The sequence below is a fragment of the Capra hircus genome, chromosome 7 (genome assembly GCF_001704415.2).
Source record: "Capra hircus breed San Clemente chromosome 7, ASM170441v1, whole genome shotgun sequence".
Lineage (NCBI taxonomy): Eukaryota > Metazoa > Chordata > Mammalia > Artiodactyla > Bovidae > Capra > Capra hircus.
In genome coordinates, this window is record NC_030814.1 from 107,755,443 (window position 1) to 107,771,908 (window position 16,466).

At 44.8% G+C, this 16,466-nt stretch overlaps 1 protein-coding gene across 3 annotated transcripts in view; it reads right to left on the reverse strand.

Annotated features, from left to right (window-relative positions):
* RASGEF1C (RasGEF domain family member 1C) overlaps positions 1-16,119 on the reverse strand; it is a 100,364-nt gene extending 84,245 nt beyond the window's left edge. For all 3 annotated transcript variants that reach the window (XR_001918390.1, XR_001918389.1, XM_018051617.1), the window contains exon 1: positions 16,028-16,119. The gene's annotated coding sequence lies outside the window, so the exon portion shown is untranslated. The remainder of the gene's footprint in view (positions 1-16,027) is intronic.

Below are 16,466 nucleotides of genomic sequence, written 5' to 3' on the forward strand. Positions count from 1 at the left end.
CCGAGCACATCATGAGAAATGCTGAGCTGGATGAGTTACAAGCGGGAATCAAGACAGGTGGGCAAAACGTCAACAGCCTCAAGTATGAGGATGATACCAGTCTAATGGCAGAAAGTAGAGAGGAACTAAAGAGCCTCTTGATGAGGGTAAAGGAGCAGAGTGAAAGAGCTGGCTCAAAAAGAAAAGATCATGGCATCTGGCCCCATCACTTCATGGCAAGTAGAAGGGGAAAAGGTGGAAGCAGTGACAGGTTTCCTTTTCTTGGGCTCTAAAATCACTGCAGATAGTGACTGCAGCCATGAAATCAGATGTCTGCTTCTTGGCAGGAAAGCTATAACAAAACTAGACAGTGTGTTGAAAAGCAGAGATATTACTCTGCTGACAAAGGTCCATACAGTCAAGGCTATGATCTTCCCAGTGGTCATGTATGGTTGTGAGAGCTGGGCCATAAAGAAGGCGGAGTGCTGAAGAATTGATGCCTTGGAACTGCGGTGCTGGAGAAGACTCCTGAGAGTTCCTTGGACAGCAAGATCAAACCAGTCAATCTTAAGGGAAACTATCCCTGAATACTCTTTGGAAGAACCAATAATGAAGCTGAAACTCCAGTATTTTGGTTATCTAATGCGAACAGCTGACTCATTAAGTCCCTGATGTTGGGAAAGATTGAGGGCAGAAGAAGAAGGGGGTGTCAGATGATGAGATAGCTGGATGGCATCACCGATGCAATAGCTGGATGGCATCACCGATGCAATGGATATGAACTTGGCACACTCTGGGAGATGGTGAGGGACACAGAGGCCTGACATGCTGCAGTCCATGGGGTCCCAAACAGTCAGACACGAGTGGGTGACTGAACAACAACAAAGAGTTATAAAAATCAATGCACTGTGTGAAACTTGCTAGGATCCTGATTTGAACAAATCAACCATAAAAATTTTTTGAAGCAATTAGGTATCTGACTATGGGCTGGCTATTAGACAATAATCAGAAATTGTTATTAATTTCATTACATGTATCAATGGCATGCTGCTTGTACATAAAATCCCTATCAGATGCATTTCATAGTCATGACAGAGGAAACGATAGGGTGTCTTGCGTTTGCTTTAAATACCTAATAGGATGGAAGCACAGATAAAGGAAGATAGGCTGTGAGCTAACAGTGTAGCAGCTGGGGGAGGAGTACATGCAATCCATGTTCATCCTATTCTTTACATGTTTTGAGAATTTCCATAAGAAAAACATTTTACTGCAGAGCTACAGTAATCAAAACAGTATGTTTGCTACTGGTACAAATATATACGTATAGATCAGTGGAACAGGAAAGAAAGCCTAGAGATAAACCCACCCACCTATGGTCACCTAATCTTGCCTCTAAGGAGGCAAGAACATCAGTGGAGAAAAGACAGTTTCTTTAATAAGTGGTGCTGGGAGAACTGGATACTTACATATAAAAGAATAAAATTAGAACAGTTTTCCACATCATACACAAAAATAGACTCAAAATGGATTAAAGGCCTAAATGTAAGGCGAGACACTGTAAAATTCCAAGAGGAAAACATAGGCAGAACATTGTTCGGCATGAACTGCAGCAAGATTTTTTTGGATCCATCTCCTAGAGTAATGAAAATAAAACAAAAATAAACAAATAGGATCTAATTAAAGTGAAAAGCTTTTGCACAGCAAAGGAAACCATAAACAAAATGAAAAGACAACCCTCAGAATGGGAGAAAATATTTGCAAACGAAGCAACTCACAAGGGATCAATATCCAAAACACAGCTCATGCAGCTCGATATCAAAAAGACAAACAACCCAGTCAAAAAACAAACAGAAGATCTAAATAGTCATTTCTCCAAAGACAACATACAGATGGCCAACAGACACATGAAAAGATGCTCAGCATCATTAATCATTAGAGAAATGCAAATCAAAACTATAATGAGGTGTCATCTCACTGTAGACAGGTCAGAATGACCACCATCAAAAAAAGCTAGGAACAAAAATTGCTAGAGATATTGCAGGAAGGGGGACCCCTTCCAGGGCCCGACACTGGGCTCTTGTCTAACACTCAGAAATGAATTGTCCAAGGAGACACGTGTGCTGACAAAGCAAGAGATTTTGTCGGGAAAGGGCACCCGGGTGGAGAGCAGTAGGGTAAGGGAACCCAGGAGACCAGCTCTGCATGGCTCGCAGTCTCGGGTTTTATGGTGATGAGATTAGTTTCTGGGTGGTCTTTGGCCAATCATTTGGCCAATCAGGCTTTCCTGGTGGCGCCCGCATTGCTCAGCCAAGATGGATGCTAGCGAGAGGGATTCTGGGAAGTGGACGGACACACAGTCTCCTTTCGACCTTTCCCGAACTCTTCCGATTGGCGATGGCCTATTAGTTCCATATTCCTCATCAGGATCTCCTGTCATAAAACAACTCATGCAAATGGTTACTATGGTACCTGGCCAGGGTGGGCAGTTTCAATCGGTGTGCCTCCCCTAACAGAGAAGGTGCAGAGAAAAAGGAATCCTCCTACACTGTTGGTGGGAATGTAAATTGGTGCAGCCACTGTGGAGAGCAATATGGAGGTTCCTTTAAAAAGAGAAAACTAGAATCTCACTCCTGGATATATAAATAGAGAAAACCATAATTTGAAAAGATCCACACACGCCAGTCATCACTGGAGAACTATAGCCAGGCCATGGAAGCGACCTAAATGCCCACCAGTGGAGCAATGGATACAGAACATGTGGTGTATAACGGAGGCTTACTCAGTCATAGAATGAAATGATGTCACGTGCAGCAACAGGGATGCATCTAGAGACTGTCATACTGAGTGAAGTCAGTCAGACAGAGAGAGACAAACATCATATTATACCACTTATACATGGAATCTAAAACGAGGGTACAGATGAACTTGTCTACACAACAGAGGGTTGCAGATGTAGAAAGCAAACTTATGGTTACCAGGGGGGTAAGGGGAGTAGGGATAAACCAGGAGACTGACGTATGCACATTACTACACATAAGATGGATAACTAATGAGGATCTACCGTGTAGCACACGGAACACTCTGCAACACTCTGCAATGGCCTATACAGAAAAAGAATCTAAAAAAGTAAACACATGTGTGTGTGTTTACATATATAATATATGCATACGTAACTGGATTTTATACATGTATGATTCACGTTGCTGAACACCTGAAACTAACACAGCACTGTGAACCAACTATCCTCCAGTAAAACTTTTTTAATGAAAGGAACATCTGTGACTTTCTCCCTGAAAGTCCCAGGAGGCCTGGGTGCCATGTGACCTTGGGCTGCCTTCCCTGTCTGAGCCAAGGATGAAAATGGCCACAGATAGGAAAGGGGGGCTGCCTCATCATTCATTGAGGGCAATACCACTGATCACATTTATCATATACAATGTGCATCTGTCAAGGACTCTGCTCATGAAATTGGTTGCATACAGTGTGATAATCTAATTTGTTCCTTCTTTTTGCACTCACTATTTACAAAATATAAGCACATTTTCCCTGGCAAAGATTTCAGAATTGCAATATGCAGACACTTAACGTCCCTTTCATCATCCAAAGTGCTAATAGAATTTGGCTGCATTTACGCAGAAACATCTGTTTTCAAACCACAAGCCACTGGGGGCCTCCAATTCATATTAGGGGAGCAGCTGTCACACACTGTCATTTCAGCATCGTTAACCCTTTCCACAATTCCTCTTGCACATGTTCACACAAACAGTCAAGTGTGCAATATTTTATTCTTAAGGGGTTTGTCAAGACAACTGGTTGTCAGAACTCCTGAGCTGGGGAGACATTTCTGTTAAGCATGAAGGAACTGGACACTTCAACCATTTTCATGGAAATATGTTACAAATGGATTGCACCTCCCGGCCAGGGCTCTGGACTGTGGATAGCCTTCTCTGAGGATCAGTCCAGGCACACACCCCAGTGCGTCCGCCCAGGTGGTGTCTAGGTGTGTGAGGTGTGGGGTGGCCTGCCCTGGCCCTCAGAGACTGGGTCCTCCCTCCTGACGCCACTGACCGGTTCTGCAGTGTTCTCGGTCTGCTCAGATTCACAGGGAAATTGGGCAGTGGCTGGTTAGAGGGCCAGGAGCCCTCCTGAGCTGTGCTCTCAGCCTTATGCAGCATGGCAGTGACAAGGGTGACTCCGTGCCTGTCCTCAAGCTGCTCGCAGCCAAGATGCAGAGGGCCGGCTCTGAGCTCCCAGGGTCTCCAGTGCCAGGGGCCTTAACTCTCGCTTTCCTCCCCACCTGCCCGACCACCCACATTCTGCCTGACTCCTGCCTGACCTTCCAGAGGAGTGGAGGCATAGCCTCTCCTGGGAGCCTCTCTCGGGTTAATCTGAGCAAGACCACCCATGCACGATCCTGAGGACACGGAAGCCCTGCCCCAGGGTCTGCTGCAGACAGGTACCCTGGTGATCCCCGGATCTGATTAACTTAGTGGTCTCCAAAGTGGGAACTGCGTCCTCACAGAGTGAGATGACCCCAGAGTACAGACCAGCATGAAAAGCGTGGCATGAAAATATGAGAACTCCACTTAACATTTTAGCATTCACTGAAAGTGACATTGGTATGGAATGGTGGCTACATAAGATTATCTCTAACATATAAGTTAGGAAGCATGATAATAAATTAGATGCTTGGAGGCCCTCCACCAAGTTGGGTGGTGGAATATTATCAACCTTTACCTCACCTGGGCCTTCCTCCCAGTCCACCCAACTTTCATCATTCCTACTATTTGGAATTTTAAAAAAATTTCAAACTCATACAACTTCACAGCAAAAACCATTAAAAAAAAAAATCTGACTTAAAAATTGGCATGCATACCTATGGCTGATTCATGCTGATGTATGGCAGAAACCAACACTACACTGTAAAACAATTATCTTCCAATCATAAATAAATAATTTTTTAAAAAAGTAAAAAAAAAATGGGCTGAATATCTGATTATATATTTTTCTAAAGAAGACATATGGATGGTCAATAGTTACATGAAAAGATGCAGAACACTGCTAAATATCAGGGAAATGCAAATCAAATTCACAGTAAGATATCACCTCACAACTGTTAGAGTGGCTATTATATGTGTGTGTATATATATATACACATATATATATATATATAAAGAACAAGAAATAACAAGCGTTGGTGAGGAGGTGGAGAAAATGGAACGCTTGTGCACCACTGGTGGGAATGTGAATTGGTATAGTCACTTTAAAAAACAGCATGGAGTTTCCTTAAAAAAAAAAAAAGAAAATAGAAGCTTCCAGTTCAAGACGGCAGAGTTGCAGGACATGTGCTCATTTCCTCCTGCAAGAGAACAAAAATTGCAACTAGCAGGAGAATGATGGAACCCACGAAAAAGGCATCTCCTGTCCAAAGAAAAGGAAGCCGCAACGAGACGGCAGGAGGGGCACAAACATGATACCATCAAATCCCACATCTGTCAGGCGGTGACCCACAAACTGGAGAAGAGTAACATCAAAGACGTTCTCCCACTGTTGTGAAGGTTCTAGGCCCCATGTCAGGCTTCCCAGCCTGGGGATCTGACAAAGGGACTGAGAGTCCCCAGGGAATCTGACTGTGAAGGCCAGCAGGACCGGGGAAGCAGAGACTCCCCTGCTGGAGGGCACAAACAAAATCGCGTGTACTCCAAGGTCCAGGGGAAAGGAGCAGTGAGCCCACAGGAGACTGAACCAGGCCGACCACCACTGTTGCAGGGTCTCCTACGGAGGTGGGGGTCAGCAGTGGCTCATTGTGGGGATAAGGGCACTGGCGGCAGCAGTCCCGGAAGATGCCCTCGGTGTGTGTCCTCCCAGAGGTCACCATTAACCCCACCACAGAGCCCACAGACTCCAGGGCTGGGTCACCTCAGGCCAAACAACCAACAGGGAGGGAGCACAACCCCACCCACCAGTGGATAACTGGATGGAAGGTTTTCTGGGCATGGCCCTACCCACCAGAGCAAGACCCAGCTTTCCCCACCCCCAGTCCCTCCCATCAGGAAGGTTTCACAAGCCTCTTAGCCTCCTCCACCAGAGGGCAGACAGAAGAAGCAAGAAGAACCACAATCCCTCAGTGGCGAGAACAAAACCACATTACAGAAAGTCAACCAGGATGAAAAAGCAGAGGGTTTTGTCCCAGACGAAGGGGCAAGATAAAAACCTACAAAAACAACTAAATGAAGTGGAGATTAGACAACCTTCCCGAAAAAGAATTCAGAAAAATAACAGTGAGGATGATTCAGGATCTCAGAAAAAGAATGGAGGCAAAGGTTGAGAAGATGCAAAAAAATGTTTACCAAACACCAGAAGAACGAAAGAACAAGCAGAAACGAAAAATACACTAGAAGGAATCAACAGCAGAATAACTGAGGCAGAACAGATAAGTGACCCGGAGGACAGAATGGTGGAAATCACTGCTGCAGAACAGAATACAGAAAAAAGAATGGGGGAAATAAACGAACACAGCCTGAGAAACCTCTGGGACAACATTAAGGGCACCAACATTTGCATTAAAGGCATCCAAGAAGAAGAAGAGAGAGAAAGGAACCAAGAAAGTATTTGAAGAGAGAAGAGCTGAAAACTTCCCTAACATGGGAAAGGAAATAGTCAACCAAGTCCAGGAAGTACAGAGAGTCCCAGGCAGGATAAACCCGAGGAGGAACACAGAGAGATACATAGTAATCAAACTGATGAAAATTAAAGACAAGGATAAAATATTAAAAGCAACAAGGGAAAAAAATAACAAATTGCATACAAGGAACACCCATCAGGTTATCAGCTGATTTCTCAAAAGAAATTCTATGAGCCAGAAGAGAATGGCACCATGTATTTAAAGTGATGGTAGAGAGGAAACTACAACCAAGAATACTCTACCCAGCAAGACTCTCATTCCGATTTGATGGACAAATCAAAAGCTTTCCAGAGAAGCAAAAGCTGAAGAGAATTTAGCACCACCAGACCAGTTCAGTTCAGTTCAGTTCAGTTCAGTCGCTCAGTCGTGTCCAACTCTTTCTGACCCCACGGACTGCAGCACACCAGGCTTCCCTGTCCATCACCAACTCTTGGAGCTTGCTCAAACTCATGTCCACAGAGTCGGTGATGCCATCCAACCATCTCATCCTCTGTCATCCCCTTTTCCTCCTACCTTCAATCTTTCCAGCATCAGGGTCTTTTCCAATGAGTCAGTTCTTCCCATCAGGTGGCCAAAGTATTAGAGCTTCAGCTTCAGCATCAGTCCTTCCAATCAATATTCAGGACTGAGCTCCTTTAGGATGGACTGGTTGGATCTCCTTGCAGTCCAAGGGACTCTCAAGAGTCTTCTCCAACACCACAGTTCAAAAGCACCAATTCTTCGACACTCAGTTTTCTTTACAGTCGTGGTTTTGACTAGATGCACCTTTGTTGGCAAAGTAATGTCTCTTCTTTTTAATATGTTGTCTAGATTGGTCATAGCTTTTTCTCCAAGGAGCAAGCATCTTTTAATTTCATGGCTGCAATCACCATCTGCAATGATTCTGGAGCCCAAGAAAATAGAGTCTGTCACTGTTTCCACTGTTTCCGCATCTATTTGCTATGAAGTGATGGGACTGGATGCCATGATCTCAGTTTTTTGAATGTTGAGCTTTAAGCCAACTTTTTCACTCTCCTCTTTCACTTTCATCAAGAGGCTCTTTAGTTCCTCTTAGCTTTCTGCCATAAGGGTGCTGTCATCTGCATATCTGAGGTTATTGATATTTTTCCCAGCAATGGCTGTCTGAGGAGGCCTTACAAATAGCTGTGAAAAGAAGGGAAGCGAAAAGCAAAGGAGAAAAGGAAAGATATACCCATTTGAATGCAAGTTCCAAAGAATAGCAAGGAGAGATAAGAAAGCCTTTCTCAGGGATCAGTGCAAAGAAACAGAGGAAAACAATAGAATGGGAAAGACTAGAGTTCCCTTGGTATCTCTTGAACTGCAAGGAGATCCAACCAGTCCATTCTGAAGGAGATCAGCCCTGAGATTTCTTTGGAGGGAATGATGCTGACGCTGAAACTCCAGTGCTTTGGCCACCTCATGCGAAGAGTTGACTCACTGGAAAAGACCCTGATGCTGGGAGGGATTGGGGGCAGGAGGAGAAGGGGACGACCGAGGATGAGATGGCTGGATGGCATCACTGGCTTGATGGATGTGAGTCTTGTGAACTCCAGGAGTTGGTGATGGACAGGGAGGCCTGGCGTGCTGCGATTCATGGGGTCGCAAAGAGTCGGACATGACTGAGCGCCTGAACTGAACTGAACTGAGGGAACACTTCATGCAAAGATGGTTATCAGCTGATTTCTCAACAGAAACTTTACAAGCCAGAAAGGAATGTTACCATATATTTAAGGTGATGAAAGAGAAGAACCTACAACGAGGAATACTCTACCCAGCAAGACTCTCATTCAGATTTGATGGAGAAATCAAAAGCTTTCCAGACAAGCAAAAGTTTAAGAGAATACAGCACCACCGAACCAGCTTTACAATACAAGGTAAAGGAACTTCTCTAGGCAGGAAATGAAAGAGAAGGAAAAGACCTATACAAAATAAACCTCAAACAATGAAGAAAATGTTAATAGGATTATACATGTTGATAACTACCTTATCTGTAAATGGATCAAGTGCACCAACCAAAAGACATAAGACTGGCACTTCCACTTACCACATCACTCTATTCAATCCCTGACATTTTATGCAATTATTTCAAATTATTAGGTTAATCACGCTTCCATTACAGTTTGCAATTGTAATTATCTTTTATTTTTTGTCTGGGTATTTATTGTGAAAACTGATAAACATCTTTTACTATTGTGATAATGTAATCAAGGTTGCCAGGAGAAAAATCAAAAACTTCAGATATGCAGATGACACCACCCTTATGACAGAAAGCAAAGAGGAACTGAAGAGCCTCTTGATGAAAGTGAAAGAGGAGAGTGAAAAGGCTGGCTTAAAACTTAACATTCAAAAAACTAAGATCATGGCAAATAGATGGGGAAACAATGGAAACAGTGACAGACTTTATTTTTTTGAGCTCCAAAATCACTGCAGATGGTGACTGCAGCCATGAAATTAAAAGATGCTTGCTCCTTGGAAGTAAAGCTAAGACCAACCTAGATAGCATATTAAAAAGCAGAGACATCAATCACTTTGCTGAAAAAACGTCTGTCTAGTCAAAGCTATGGTTTTTCCAGTAGTCATGTATGGATGTGAGAGTTGGACTATAAAGAAGGCTGAGCGCGGAAGAATTGATGCTTTTGAACTGTGGGGTTGGAGAAGACACTTGAGAGTCCCTTGGACTGCAAGGTGATCAAACCAGCCAAACCTAAAGGAGATCAGCACTGAATATTCATTGGAAGGACTGATGCTGAAGCTGAAGCTCCAATACTTTGGCCACCTGATGGGAAGAACTGACTTATTGGAAAAGACCCTGATGCTGGGAAAGATTGAAGGCAGGAGAAAGGGATGACAGAGGATGAGATGGTTGGATGGCATCACCGACTCGATGGACGTGAGTTTGAAGAAGCTCCAGCAGTTGGTGATGGACAGGGAAGCCTGGTGTGCTGCAGCTCATGGGGTTGCAAAGAGTCGGACACAACTGAGCAACTGAACTGACTGAAGTATTATTCGCTTAATATAATTGTATCATGATTAATCAACAGAAAATAACAGAATTCTGTATCATCAAAACTACCATTTAATAGAAAAACCTGTAACATTTTTTAAAATCCAGATGCATAATAGAGTTGTCTTAGAGTTTTTTGAAAAAATACAAATGCCCTGGTACCTCCAGATGTGTTTCTAACGAGCAGCCATATTTAAAAACAACAGATTATATGAGGATCTTTCATTGTTATCTAGTTTTTTTCTCCTTTTCTATTTCCTATTCAGTGCTCCCACTTCATTCAGTTTATGTTTTCCAACTTCGCCACATCTTCTTTTTTGTTGTTGTTCTTTCTCCAGCCTTTATCTAGTAGAAAAGGTTTTTTCACACAAACACACACACATATATATTATACACACTATATGTATGTACTACTAGATGTACATACTAAATGTATATGTACTACATAGTATGTATAATATATATATTTTAGAAAATTTATGAATTTTTGCCTAGCTAAAAAATCCATGATATTTCGATTCCACTTGTTTGACTTCGTATGTGTAGAATGTGTAGAATGCCACATTTCTAATTTATATTCATGCAAAACTTTGATATAGTTCCATGCTTTTTAGCATCTAGTATTAGTGCTAAAAGTCAAGGCAATATATCTTAGTGATTAAAAATATTTGTGAATGAGGCTTGAAACTTCTAAACCAATTCAGAGAATATAAAAAAATACTAAGTTGTAAAAAAAATTAAAAAAAAACCTGTTGTTGGTTTTAGCAACAGGAATTAGCAAGAGATACCTAAAGTTCAGATTTTGTTCAAATTTCACAAAGTTTTATGCCACTGTCCATTATTCATTTTTATACCTTATTCAAGACTCCACTTTGTATTTAAATGCATTGAGTAGCTTCAGCTGCGGGAAATAAATTATGGTAAACTCTTTTCTCATTATTATTCTATTACAAATATTGTCTAATTTTTCTTGTTATGGCTTCTTAGAAACACCCATCATTTAATTTCCAAATACATGGGATTTTGTTTAAAGTAGCTTTAATATTAATTTCTCATTTCAATGCTTTATTCTCTGCAAACACCCTCTGTGTTTTTTTCAGTCTAAGTTATTGAGGCTTTTGATGGCTAACTTGAAGATCTCTCCTGGTAAACGTCACACTGCACTTAAAAATATGTGGGTTATTTTCAAATATCTTCAATATTGATTTCTAACATAATTCCATAGTCATAAGAGAACAGACTCTGCATGATTTCAATATATTTAGATCATGTAATTTTCGCACCTTGTTTTATGCCCCTGAATATATTTTAGTGTTTCCTGATGGTGACTGCGCCATGAAATTAAAAGACGCTTACTCCTTGGAAGAAAAGTTATGACCAACCTAGATAGCATATTCAAAAGCAGAGACATCACTTTGCCAACAAAGGTCCATCTAGTCAAGGCTGTTTTTCCTGTGGTCATGTATGGATGTGAGAGTTGGACTGTGAAGAAGGCTGAGTGCCGAAGAATTGGTGCTTCTGAACTGTGGTGTTGGAGAAGACTCTTGAGAGTCCCTTGGACTGCAAGGAGATCCAACCAGTCCATTCTGAAGATCAGCCCTGGGATTTCTTTGGAAGGAATGATGCTAAAGCTGAAACTCCAATACTTTGGCCACCTCATGAGAAGAGTTGACTCATCGGAAAAGACTCTGATGCTGGGAGGGATTGGGGACAGGAGGAGAAGGGGACGACAGAGGATGAGATGGCTGGATGGCATCACTGACTCGATGGACATGAGTTTGAGTGAGCTCCGGGAGTTGGTGATGGACAGGGAGGCCTGGCGTGCTGCGATTCATGGGGTCGCAAAGAGTCGGACACGACTGAGGGACTGAACTGAACTGAACTGAATTGAATTTACCATCTACGGGAACTTGAATAGAATTTGTATCATACTGTTGTGTGAGAATTGTATAAATCTTAATTATGTTGAAAAAAATAAACAAGAAGATATATGCCATGAAAAAAAGATATGATGGGGGGAAAGTTTTCCCCATCACAATAGGAACAAACGAGGTAAAATATTCATGAATAAACTTGACAAGGACCATGAAGAAAACTTGAAAATGCTCCTGAAAGTGGTCTTGAACAAATATAAAAGTAAGGAATCTTAAATACAAATGAAGACATTCCTTGTTTTGGGACAAGATTACTCAACTTCATAAAAACATCAATTATCCTGAAGTTATACATAAAGTTAATATGATCCTAACAAAAGATATCAGCAACATGTTAGAACAGCTAGGAAAACCGTGGAAAAAAAGCAGTGGAAGGAAGATTATCCCTACCAGATATCAAAACATAATAATGAGAATTGAGTTCAATCTCTTTCCTCTGTTGCAACAGTTGTAGATACAGTTTTCTTTGCTGTTCACACAGACACACACAGTGTAGCTCCTACACGTGACACCAGCACGCAAAGGGATAAAGCTGCGTGACAGACTAGAAACAGGTCCAGCTGCATCTGGATATTTAGTATATGACGCAAATGCATTTCGGATCACCAGAGAAAAGACGGCCTTTAAAAAAATGTCGGATAGATATTTGGAAAAAGATTATTGGATCTGTAAACTAAGCATAGAACCAAAAGACTGTTAGGAAACAGAGGTGAATTCTATTACAGTTGGGTTGAAAAAAGCCTTTCTAACTAGGATTCGAAATCTAGATGCAATAAATGAAAAGAATGACTAAATCAATGGTCTCAAAACAGAAGCTTTTAATGGTAAAACTCACTATGAATGAGAGAAAAGAAACCTGGGAGAAACAGTCGCAATTTAACAAAGATAAAGCACTACTATCTCTAATATGTATTTTAGACAAAATTTTAAAAATCCAAAGAAAAGAACACCCTCAAATCCAAAAGGAAATGGGCAAAATATATAGACAGGCAATTTATAGAAAAAAGATGATCAAATACTCATAAGCAAATGAAAAGCTGTCTAATTTCACTCATAATAATTGAAATGCAAACTAAAATGCATTGAAACACTATTTACTGGCTCTCAAGTCCATGCGGGTGTGGGGGAAACACACTGTCACACCTGTTGGTAGGAGTGCAGAATTTGGGGAGAGGGAAATCAAGAACAGTTAACAAAATCAATAGTTACTTACTCTTCCTTCTTGGAATCAATAATATGCCTCCACAAATACAAGCAACCTATGTGCAAGGTTATAGATTATTCCATTATTTTTAATAGCAAAAGCTTGTAAAAAAAACCCAAATGTCAATGCGCAAGATAGCTGAATAAGTAAGGAACAGCCTCAGAATGGAGTACAGTGTGCGGCACAAAGGAACGAGGAGCGTCTCTACAAACCAGTAAAAAGATATTCCTAACTGAGAGAGCAAGGCGCAAAAAAGATGTATATATACTAACTTTTGCAATAATTTATAAGTGGCTTGCTTAACAAAAGAGACTCAGGAAGAATAAACCTGAAATTATTTCAAATACCATAGTACGGGAACAAGAAGAAAGAGGCAGGAATGGGACTGAGACTTCAAATACAGCGTTTTTTTTTTTTTTTTAGTTTTGACCTTTGGACCATGTAAAACAAACGTTCAAAAATGAAATTATATCATAGAAAAGAATTGTGTGCAAACAGAAACAGATGAAACTAATGGTATATCAAATTGATAACATATTTACATAGTGCTGACTTGACAGCCAAAGAAATCCTGAACGTGACCTGGTAGGTTTTGGTTGGTTCAGATGTAGTGATTCTGAAAGTATTTTGAGTGTATTCTAGGGTTAAGCAAATTATTACTGAGAAATGGAATATTTCCTGCCATGTCAGTAAACAAAGGATGTCACAGTCATCAGCAATTGCAGCCAGCATGGATGGTGAGCTGGTGAGCCCTGAGAACAATACCTGCCATCCAGCAGCCGTCAGACTGCAGCCACTCCTCACGGTGAGCCCTGAGGGAACTCAGGATTTGAAAACACAGGATGCTAGCTGAGAAGCATATCAAAGGAATGATTTCAGTAAGCCCAGACTCTTGCATCTTCCCACACATAGAAAAGTGCTAGGTTCCTTAACTTGAGATATCTGGTTTTCTTTAATTTACAGTAATCTTATGACTTTACACTATGTGCCCTCTGTTGCAAAACTTCTATATAGCCTGGCTGCCCCTCTCGCCTCCTTGGAGCAGTTGTCTCAGGGTTACTTGAGATGCTGCCTCCTGGGCTTAAGTCCTAAAAATTTCCATCGAATAAAATATAACTCAACTTTTATATTGATATTTTGGGGGAACCAGGTTCATACTGTAGGAGAAAGGAGATGGAACTATTATTAACTTTCAATTTTAGAAAAGGAGTGCTTGGTTCAGACCACTGAGAAGGTCTAGGGTCAATGACGCCATGGTAGCAATGAGCATTTCTATCTAATGTTCAGATACTGGTTTCTAACCCCCACCACAACCCCACTAAAAGACACCAAGGCTTCTTGAGAAATGGCTGACTCTAGGCCTGGGTCAAAGTACAAGTCAGAGCTGGATTAGCTCAAAGACTTATGGGAACATATGAGAGGATGCAGAGATTGATCTGAACACCCAGCATTTCATCTCTACACATTCGAGGCAGGCACTCCATCCCCTGCCAGGCACAGGGAGGTCTGAGATGGGCACCCGGAAGGATGCAGGAAGAGGGGTAGGGCTTCAGACCAAACTGGTTCTCTTGTCCACAACAGCTACTCCACCACCTGCAGAAGACCCTGCCCTTCTTGAGCCCCTGGCTCTGCCAGGATGGCAGACTCCACATCTGGCAGCTGGTTGGCTAACCTTGAGAATCTCTGGCAGACTCCACAGCCTCCTCCCTGCTCCCTGTCCTGCTCCTGAGAGTCCTCTCCACTCACCTTAGGGACATCCTTTCAATACTCAAAACTCGAAACCCCGGGGCCTGTCCGTCGCACCTGGAGGAAAGGTCAAACTCCACAGCTCACAAAACTGGCTCTGTTTCAGCCCCTCCCTCCTCCCACCTGTGCCTGCTTCAGGGGCCTTGCACCTTTGGACCTTTTTTGTGGGAGACACGTCACAGCCGCGGTCATTGGTCACGGCTCAGACACATCCTCTCCGAGCAGGGTAAGCCTCTCCTCGCCCCCTCCTCAGGCTCCAGCCTAATTACTCTGTTTTTTTTTTTTTCCTACCACTTATCTCCTGCCATTACCTTGGCTTTACTTTAGATGACTTACTCAGCTCCCCTCTCCCACCTCTGCTTGTAAGCACGCCTCAGGGCCAGCAGCAGAAAGCACACAGGAGGTTACGGGATGCAACGCTGCAGGCAAGCGAGGCAACAAACCCAGGCCTCTCCTGGTTACTTGGCACAGTGACTGAAGTACGGCTTTTGGAACCAGTCCTACATGGCTGAAACTCCATCTTTGCCGCTTGATGGTCCTGAGACCTTGAACAAGTCCTGTGACTGCTCTAAGCCTCAGTAACTTCAACTAAGACGGAGACACAGCACCCGCCTGCAAGCAAATCCTACCAGGACACCTCTCTGACTCATGAGACTCAGCAGGACACCTGCCTCAGAGAACCAGGAGACAGGGACAAGGGTGAGCCCCTCCACACCCCAGGCTGGCTTGTCTGTCTTTTTAACATTGCTCCCCACGCTGAGCCTGGGGCAGGGGCAGGAGCCTCCCTGGCCTCTTCCCCTCCAGGCCTCCCAATCCCCGCGTGGACGCAGAGAGGAGCGGACTCCAGGTCTCCTGGCTCTGCCCACCGTCACTAATGAGGAACACACCTAGAACCCGGAGCTGACCCCATGCCCCTGCAGGCTCTCTCGCATGGATCCTTTCCTCCATCCTATCCCAGCTTTAGAGGTGACAACATCCTCTCCTCCCACACACAAGGCCCTCTGCCATCTTCATAAGCAGTCGGCAGGTCAGCCTTCCTGCTCCCATTTCACAGTCCGGGAAACTGAGGTCTCGTGCTGGGCAGGCTTTGGGCCCAGGCCGGCTTTTCCTGCCACTCGAGCAGCTGGGGAAGCTTGCTGCTCGCGCCAAGGCGAGCGGCGGTGCTCGCGCGGCAGTCACGAGCCCGGCGGCCGGGGGTGCGCCCTCCCCGCGCACGCACCCGCGCCCCGCGGCGCCGCCGCCTCCCACCGTCCCCGCCCGCGCGGCGCGCGCTTCGGCGAGCCGGGCTCCCCGGCCCCGCCAGCCGGCCGGCCCCGCGCGCTGCCACCCACGCGCGCCCGTGGTCAGCCCGCCAGTCCCCGCGCGGAGGCCCGGCCACCTGCCGGCCCGCGGGCTCGCAGCCGCGCCCCGCGTCGAGACCCGCCGCCGCCGCCGCGGCTCCTCCCGGCGCCCCGCCCGGCCGCGCCCCGACTCACCGGCTCCCGGCGCGCCCCGTGTCGGAGCTCGGCCCATGGGCAGAGCCCACCGCTCCCGCCGACCCGCGGCGCCGCGGACCCTGCCGGCCGCCGGCCGCCCGCCGCGCGCGGCCGGGGGCGCAGCCCGCCTCACTCCGCCGGCCGCCCTCGAGCGGCGCGGCGCGGCGCCCCCTCGCGGCCGCAGGGGGAAGGCTGGGCGCGGAGAGCGCCGGGTGGGGCTGCGGCGGAGCCTGCCGCGGGGCTCCCTTCTGAGGCCACCCATCCCCGAGGCGTCCCCGCTCACCCGGCCTCTGCTCTGCTGCGGGCCTCAGGATCAAGGCCGTAAGCCCAGCCCTGCATTCAGGACCCTCCGCCGTGGCTCGCCGCCCACCCCCTGGAGGTGGGACCCACTACAAGCATCAGACGGCACCCTCCACGCCATGGCTCCTGCTGGACCCTG